Genomic DNA, 9,077 nt, shown 5'->3' with positions numbered 1-9,077 from the left:
AAGAAAGTTGTATATAGATGGAGGAATAAATTATGATGTGGAAAACAAGGCAGGGGTTCAAATCCTGTCATCCCTACCTATTACTTCTCCTATGGGCAGTAATGAGGGATCAATTGAGATCGATTCAAATTGGACAAAATTCAGAGTTTCATTTTTTATATGCATGCAGTACAAAAATCATCCTTTTCTTTACTGCTTTATCTCCCAGAAAGCGCTCTTAGTTCAGTTCGGTAGAACGTGTGTCTCCAAAACCCAATGTCGTAGGTTCAAATCCTACAGAGCGTGATTCTGTTCTTGTTATGTCGAATCCAAAAAAAAGAACTTATATAAATATAAGAAAATGAGACAGTAATGAGGTCCATATCGTCATCGTAATAAAAAGAAAGATCTGCAAGCATTCTTTATGGGAGTCGGGGCTTTCTGATTTGAAGTTGCTGGAAAAGGACCTCTGTGATCAGTTGATCATTAGTCGTTTTTTTAAGGTAAGTAGGCAGGGGTGTCTTGATCGAAACCGAACTTCAATTCCACCCAGCTCAGATTCTATGCAGCAGTGGGGAAGACCTGTTTATACTTTTATTGAGAATTCCATTTCTTCCTGCCGCACCCCAATTCTTTCCCAGCAGTTGAAAATTGATATGAGATCTTGAACCCAGGGGGCTCCTATGTTCTGGGCAGAGGCATTGATGCGGGCTATTAGAATAAGGTGGTAAGGTCCAGGCATCTTCAAACCCCACATATGCCCTCTTTGATCTAGTAAGGGGAATGATAGAAACAGGAATGTTGCAGAGTAAAGTGTCAGCACTCATCCCCAAACTCCATAGGCCCCGCAATAGAAAGAGTTTACTTCGGTGCCGGAGAGCCGAAACCGCTAACCAAAACAAGACATATTCACTTTGACCACAGCCACCCGCACTTGCCTACCCGACTGGCTATTTTAGCTATTCTCTCTTCAACCTTCCTCTAACCTAAAATAGTCGTACCGCTCCCCCTTTAGAGATAGATTTCTTTATTCTCTAAGCTAGCTAAACGCCCAAAACATAATAAGCTAAGCCTTCGTCGATTTAGCCAAAGCAGGCCTGGAGAAAATAATGGGAGTTGGTGTCCCTTAAACGCCTTGTTTCCTCTTCTTTACGGTGGCTTCTTCTTAAATGAAAGAATATCTCTGCTGCGCTTATGCCTTCAAACCCGAAAACAGTGGTTATTACGACACCAGGTGAAATAGCTGCTTTTTCTTCTCTTCCTCCCCTCGACCTATTGAAGTTGTGCTCACCCGCAGCCCTAAGCCCTACAGTTCCTTCGCTTACCGCCTAATCTTAATCTATTGCCCTGCCTCCAAGAGAAGAAATGGCACCAACCGATACAATGGCAGCTAGTTCCAGGGAAGCTGATTCAATGGAAGTTGGATTGCCTAGTTGCTTTTGAGTTCGATTTGAACTAGTTTCCAAGCTTTTTTTTCATCCATGCCTATAAGTATAATTATCTTTTCCAATCCGAGTGTTCCATCGGACTTACTCCATTTGCTTCTAGGGTCCATTTGCTTCTAGGGATAGATAGGGCTGGAGTCGTCAGTGCTAGAATGAAATGTGAATGAGAGCATAGATTGATTGTCTCACTGCATGTACGTATAGTAACCGGTTAATAATACTAAGGGTCCCTAATACTAATCTCGACATGAGAGGAACGTGTCCTCTCGGCCTTGATATATACTAACAAATATGGTTTTTTCACTCAGACATGAGAGGTGAGATCGATTATATGATGGAGATAGATGGAGGAGCAGAAAGTGAGAGATTGTGGCGTGAAGCACATGTAAGGTGTACAACTCTTGAGACGGATGCATCGAGGTGCCGGCCTGTGAGAACGCTCGTCATAGCGTTGCGCCATAATTTTGTGATGGGTCTTTCGTTTTAAAAATAGGAGTTTTTCGGGTCTAGTTTACCGGTCCGTCAATAAATGCATATGAAAAGTGAAATAGTTGATGTGATGGATGTGCCCGGTATCGATCAATGAAACATCGGCTCGACGCAGGATTTCAATAGAACAAAAAACATCGTAAGTAGTAGAGGGATAGGTACTTATTCCCGGCCAGCGGTATCATTGCTGCTCCCCGCCTAATGCGGATCATTGTGCAATGCTTATGTGAAATCTCAATCCAAAACTTCTTCGTTTCGTTGGAAAAACCAACGCCGACGTCAAGATCAGTCTCCTTTCCTTTCAAAAGTGAGCGAGCAGAGCTGAAAAAGATGGAGTTACCTGGAGATGAGATTTCTTTCTACGGATATGAAGGATAGAAATATGCTATTTGCTGCTATTCCATCTATTTGTGCATCAAGTCCGAAGAAGATCTCAATCTATAATGAAGAAATGATAGTAGCTCGTTGTTTTATAGGCTTTCTCATATTCAGTCGGAAGAGTTTAGGTAAGACTTTCAAAGAAACTCTCGACGGGAGAATCGAGTCTATTCAGGAAGAATTGCTGCAATTCTTCAATCCTAACGAAGTAATTCCGGAGGAATCCAATGAACAACAACGATTACTTAGGATCAGCTTGCGAATTTGCAGCACCGTAGTAGAATCATTACCAATGGCACGCTGTGCGCCTAAGTGCGAAAAGACAGTGCAAGCTTTGTTATGCCGAAACCTAAATGTAAAGTCAGCAACACTTCTAAATGCCACTTCTTCCCGCCGCATCCGTCTTCAGGACGATATAGTCACAGGTTTTCACTTTTCAGTGAGTGAAAGATTTGTATCCGGGTCTACGTTCAAAGCTTCTACCATAGACCTAATTCGAGAAGGCTTGATAGTCCTAAGAAAGGTGAGGGTGGGGGGGTTCTATTTAGGAAGAATAAGAAGAATCTCATTCATGTGTTCATGCTAACAGAAGAGCGGATCCAATACACATAAGACTTTTTTTCAGGAAATTCCTAATGTAAATGATGAATTTGGGATGTCATGCCCCACAAGTTAGTTGCCCAAGCGCTCCCTAGGAGGGCAGTCTACCACAAGATAGAGTTTGAGACTGGAGCCAAAGCCCCAACCCCTCCATTTTAGGTTTTTATCAGGAAAGAATTTCAGGAAGTCATATCGGCCAGATAAGCCTCTGACGGCTCCATATTGATTTTTCCCCAGTTTTCTTTCAGAAGAAGCGGGAGCCATTTTGCATTGAAACTCGGTATCAACAGAGTCATCTCCTGAGAAAGACTTCTTTCTTATTTATACAAGATTTCAGAGAACATAGTGAAGCCCTCAAAGCGCTAAAAAAGTCGTAAGTAGAGAAGTTTTCCAAAAAGATACCTCGTTTTTCCATTAAGTGTGCGTTGTCTGATGAAGAATAACGGGGGAGCCAACTCAATAACCTAGCGGAGGAACCGTCCGGACTTGAAACAGCGGATGCAACCCTTGCATTTCGTTCTTTTGTTATTTACTCTATTTTCGCTTTGGCACTCACTTCCTTTGGAATAAGGGCATTTTTCTTCTCTACTCGTTCCGTTGACCATCAAACAGTTTCTTAATTATGTTATGTCAAATGATGGGAAAAAGGAAGGAGTAATCAAAAAAGACTAGAACTACCCGATCCATTTAAATACGATACGAAGGAAACGGACTTCAATCCCTCATTCTTATTATTTGTTCTTCTGATCCCCTTGTTTTTCACTCGCTTAATTCGGAAGAGGAAAACGACAGCAGCTAAAGTGAGAAATAAACAACTGCTCGGAAAGCTTCGGTTTGAGCGTTGGTTTTGATGACAGTGAAGAAAGCTCGCCCAAAAGACGTACGTGGAACCAATGATACCAAAAAAAGAATCAAATATGAGGAGAACTGGGTGCATTGGTAAACGGCTCCGCCATAGCTTGTACGACTTCTGAATCCTATTAATGGCGCTCTCCGAATAAATAAGTAGATACAGGCGGACTACATACACGTGCTCTCCGAGTAGGGAAAGTGAGAAATCTACGGTCTTCCATCCGCGGATGTGAAAAATCCAATCCAATTTGGTCTTGTCCCGTGGCTCGGACCCGGTCGCGTAAATGCAGCTACCACTACGACGGGATACTCTAGTTATTTACTCTGTTTCAATCCCTATTTGGCCATTCAACAGTAGCGTACGGCCTTTGGAAAGCATCTCTTCCTAGAGGGGACTCCCGCTTGTGATCTTCTTCCTTGGGTCGGAGAAAATAGAACTTACCAATTGGAAATGGAAATGCCGAATGAATTGAACCAAACTACGGAAACTGTGGTTGAGCTTGCCTGTCATCAACGAAGGATGGTTGTGAAGTTGGTGGAAGAAAGCAAACCAATGAATGCAGCTAGTCACCCCAAAAGGCGAGCCCATGTCTTTTGAGAAACTGACACAACCTGTTGTGTTGACTTATCTTATACTAAGGGTCCGTCCCAGCCAACAAGGGATTTCTCATAATTCTAGGATGAAACAGCATCATATCTCAGCTTGATTATGAGAGAGATTGAAGTGAAAGAACCCGGTTTCAGAGCGTGGAAACGGAAAAGAATGAGGTGAAAGGGCCGACCCATGCGGCCCACTTAGAATGTGCTTTGACTTCCCCAGGTTGTACAATAGCACTATTTTCTGGTCCCAAGTTCGAAAGGATTAGGGCACTGGATTGAAGAATAGCTCAGTCCGATAGAAACTTAGGTTGGGCTGGCGGAGGGATGAGTGGAGCTTCTGTATGACATGTACTGGTGTTTCATTAGTCCCTTGATCGGGTACCCGAAGCTCGCTTTGAGGAAGCAGTGCCATTTGGTTCTTCCTTCTTTCACGTCCATCCGCGAATGATTTGAGAATTCTTTTCATCACTGTTTGGATCGCAGACTTGACCGTTGTCTATAGAAAGAAAGTGCTCACTCGTTTTCTGTTTGTTTTCATGTGCGCATACACTCAGCCTAATTTAGTAAGTGTGAAGTGGAAGGGCGAGTACGGGTGAAAGCCCACTACCTTCCGGATAAAAGATATGCTCGATTTATAGATAGCTTTGCTTCACTATATAGCATGGGATGAATTGATAAGCTCTGAATGCAGGAAGGGAAACCTTAGAGTTTTCTTCGCTTATCTTCCCAAGCAGACCATATGATTCTCATTATTCTATTTCTCTGTCATTCCAACCAGCATTCCCGCTTATTCTGATTTGAGTGATGTGTGGTACCGGGGATAATGCAATTGATGGTGCTTGTGGCCCCACAGAATGACAGTATAAAAGGAAATAGGCAGCAAGGGAGTTGGGTAGACTAAAGATACTGCCTTTAGCCCTCTGCGACCTTTTTTTTGAAGTCGAGTCGTAAGGAAAGATCGATAGGATTTGGTCCATTTGGTGTCCTTCCAGACGGAGAAGCGAGAACCCTTTCTTCTTTGACCGCTTGCCCTCCTGGCACAGATGTGGAAAAGGTCTCAGTTGCGGAATCAAATATGAATGAAGTTAGAACAATCAGCGTAAGCTCTTTCTCTAGGGCCACTATCAATAATGACAAGAACTCTTACCAACTAGCTTATCCGGTCTCCTTCTCCTTCGTACCCCTAGCGGATATGAACAATAGGAAGAAACAGGTCCTTTCTTAAGGCGGGCATTAGACCAGAGTTTCGTGAACCGGAGAAGATCGATAAAGCTTAGAACTTGCTCGTTTGCAGGAGGAGGCGGTGGTATGACTCCGTCCGTTGAACGAGCATTTCGTGCCACCTGTTCGGCGTCCACATCCACTACCATTTTCTGATCCCAGTATCTATAGCAAAATCGTTATTTGCCTCACTCTATAGAAGGCCTCCCGTATGTAAGATCACCAACCAAGTTCCTTTCTTCTTTTGTTTGTGCCATCTTTACCAACTTCTACTTCTTGGCTGGCTTGATGCTTACAGGTCTTGCCTCTGCTGATACTGGTCATGGGGACAAGAACTCCGTGGGAAGAGAGCAGATACCAATCCTAAACAACCCTTAGAATGGCCTCATCCAAACGGATGATTTTCATTGATAAGATGGGCAGGTGGTATGTTGATACTGAGCCGCTTCCCCTATAGTTGTTAGCTCGTTCTTGACAAATCCGATCGGGTCTTCATAATCTGGAGTAAAAGGATTCGAACCTTTGCATGCCGATACCAAAAACCGATGCCTTACCACTTGGCTATACTCCAAACAAACGGTAGGTTCCTGGAGAACCGTGGAAACTAGTTAGTTCAAATCGAACTCAAAAGCAATGCGCATTATCTACGCCTTTTTTTGATTCACCAAGACCCGGCTGATACAAACGAATAGTGGGAGTTCTTTCTTACGAATATAAATGGAGAAAATATCCCTAGTACCTTTGTCCTCTGCAAAGATCATAAGATCAGATGGAGTTGGATTGATTTCTCGCATCCACTAGATCAGAGATCAGAGTCAGGGGAGCTCTCGTAAGTGAGCCTAAGTAAGTAGTGTGGTTCGAGTGGATCAGTCACCGCTGAGTTCTGCTTTCCTCGCAGAGTTGGTTTTAGCCGGAACCGCGCTCTTGCCTTCTTCTTGTGCCCCTTGATTATTGATCTGAATTCAAGTTAGATTAGAGAATACCGGTGCCTTTTGATCCACCCTTAGGTTTGAAAACTGTGGAGGTTCAGTTACAAAATGCAGTTTATGAAGCTGCTTTGTATGCCAGTGTGCAGGAAGGAGAGTTGGAAGATATACCTAGATCCCCCAATAGAGAAAAGAGCGAGCAGGTTACCTACTCTTGTGGTGGATGGCGGCACTAGAAGTTGATGCTTTTTATGGACGGACATAGAAATTCGATTTCCAATAGAGCTGCAAACGCTACTGTAAGCCGAAGACGAATGCTGGCCAAAAGTAAGCAAAGCAGGAGAGGCGTCATTTCCTTCAGTTGGTCAACCAACAGGTCTCCTCACTCTAGCATTTCTTCTTTGTTCGGTCGCAAGGCTGGGAAATGGAGGATTTGTTTCTGCTCTGTCCTTAACCGCATCGATGGATTCAATTTCAGTGGATAGAGCTCAACCTGTTGCCATCGTCATTTCAATCACAATTCACTTGGTAGGTAGACGCTTGTTCCGACCTCCATAGTGGCACTTTGAGCTTTTCTCAACAACATCTACTTCTAATCTGCTTGAACGGCCCTCTTGTCATTTGACCCAGAATTGAACGAGATGACACCCACCAATATCTTCCAACACAGGATCTCCCTTACAGGGCCGTCCTTCTCTCTTTCTTCCCAAGAACATCGGGGGTCTTTTCTCTGAACGAGTCAGCACCAGCCCCGTTACCAATACGGGGATCTCGGCCATGAGAACTTGTAGAACTTGTCTCTTGAATTGCATCCCCCCCTAGGCCGACCAGCTAAGTAGGACCCACTTAGCAAAACAGGTCTATAGGGCGCTAGGGAAGGGGTATAGAATGGTACTTGAATCTATCTATAGACATAGGATCCCCCAGCCACTGGAATCCATTGGTTTCTGTCTCAATTCGTCATTTGAACTGAAACTAACCACGAAGGGAAAAGAAAAGAAGGATTCTAGTTTGCCACTACTTGGACTCAACTTGGACTTTCGGAGGAGAAAACCATTTCCATTAATATATGACTCAGTCATAGCCAAGAGATCATCATTCTAATAACAAGGATCTAGTTTATATATCTCGAATTGGGTTCCATAAGATGCCAAAATAGTGGAAGTACCATCACGTCTACCTAAAGCAAATGGTTTCTATAGATTGAGAAATGGTTTCTATAGAATGAGATATAGTCGAATGTACGTTGAATACTTCACGTGCATTCTTCGCTTATAAATTTAGCCAAGATCCAAACATCTCAATCTCTTCATACGTTCTTCCTGTTGAACTCTTCTTTTCACTCAACAAATGCAAGTTCGTCAGGGTTTGGTTACTAGTTTTCTTGGAAGGGTTTTCTCCCTTGATCTTTTCCCTTGTTTTATGATTGGAATGAAAGTAGGATTGTTTATCCAATCCAAACTATTTATTGAGGGAAAGTAAGATCAATAGTTGGCCCTATTGTCTGTGCTCTGTTCTGTTAAGGATTTCTGTATTGCAAACATAGGCATCCTGCTATTCCCTGCTCTAGTTTCAGTTCAGTCATAAACCTATTGCCTGGGTCCTTTGATACTCGATTTCCTGGGTCAACGGTACCTAGATTCCCCTTTGGCTTGATCTTACCTTGGATTTCTGATTGGAAGACAGATGGATAAACAAGAGGAACTTGGAAAAGAGGGTTGGCCAAAGCATAACGATAGTGCATTCAATCGATTCCACTCTAGTTTTTCATATCTTTTCCCTCAATAAATAGTTTATATATGAAAGAAAGTGCCAACTTATTGTTCTTGGAATGCTGATTTCCATGGATTTCTTCTTGGCATATCCCCCCTGATTTGATGACCTGGCTAAAACACCTATTCCTTTTTTCTGGAATTGCTGCCGAAAGCCTGTTTGCAGCATTCATGTGTTCATGCTAACAGAAGAGCGGATCCAATACACATAAGGCATCGGTTGTTCTTAACAGCGATGGCTATTCATTTAAGTCTTCGGGTAGCACCACCAGATCTTCAACAAGGTGGAAATTCTCGTATTTCATATGTACATGTTCCTGCGGCTCGGATGAGTATAGTTACTTATATCGCGACAGCTATAAACAGTTCCTTGTTCCCATTAACAAAACATCCCCTTTTTCTTCGCTCTTCCGGAACCAGTACAGAAATTGGTGCTTTTTCTACTTTGTTTACGTTAGTGACTGGGGGGTTTCGGGGAAGGCCTATGTGGGGTACCTTTCGGGTGTGGGATGCTCGTTTAACTTCTGTATTCATCTTGTTCCTTATTTACCTGGGTGCACTGCGTTTTCAAAAGCTTCCTGTCGAACCGGCTCCTATTTCAATCCGTGCTGGACCGATCGATATACCAATAATAAAGTCTCCAGTCAACTGGTGGAATACATCGCATCAACCTGGGAGCATTAGCCGATCTGGTACATCAATACATGTTCCTATGCCCATTCCAATCTTGTCTAACTTTGCTAACTTCCCCTTCTCTACCCGTATCTTGTTCGTTCTGGAAACACGTCTTCCTATTCCATCTTTTCCCGAATCTC

General features: G+C 43.2%; 1 non-coding gene across 1 annotated transcript; it reads left to right on the top strand.

Moving 5' to 3' along the window:
- Window positions 1–211: 211 nt before the first annotated feature.
- TRNAW-CCA (transfer RNA tryptophan (anticodon CCA)) lies at window positions 212–285 on the top strand. Its single transcript has one exon. It is a non-coding gene; the product is annotated as a tRNA-Trp (tRNA).
- The last annotated feature ends 8,792 nt before the right edge of the window (window positions 286–9,077 follow it).

Source organism: Aegilops tauschii, chromosome 4 (assembly GCF_002575655.3).
Source record: "Aegilops tauschii subsp. strangulata cultivar AL8/78 chromosome 4, Aet v6.0, whole genome shotgun sequence".
Classification (NCBI taxonomy): Eukaryota; Viridiplantae; Streptophyta; class Magnoliopsida; order Poales; family Poaceae; genus Aegilops; species Aegilops tauschii.
Note: the sequence above shows the minus strand (reverse complement) of the source record. Positions and strands in the feature narration are given on the sequence as shown.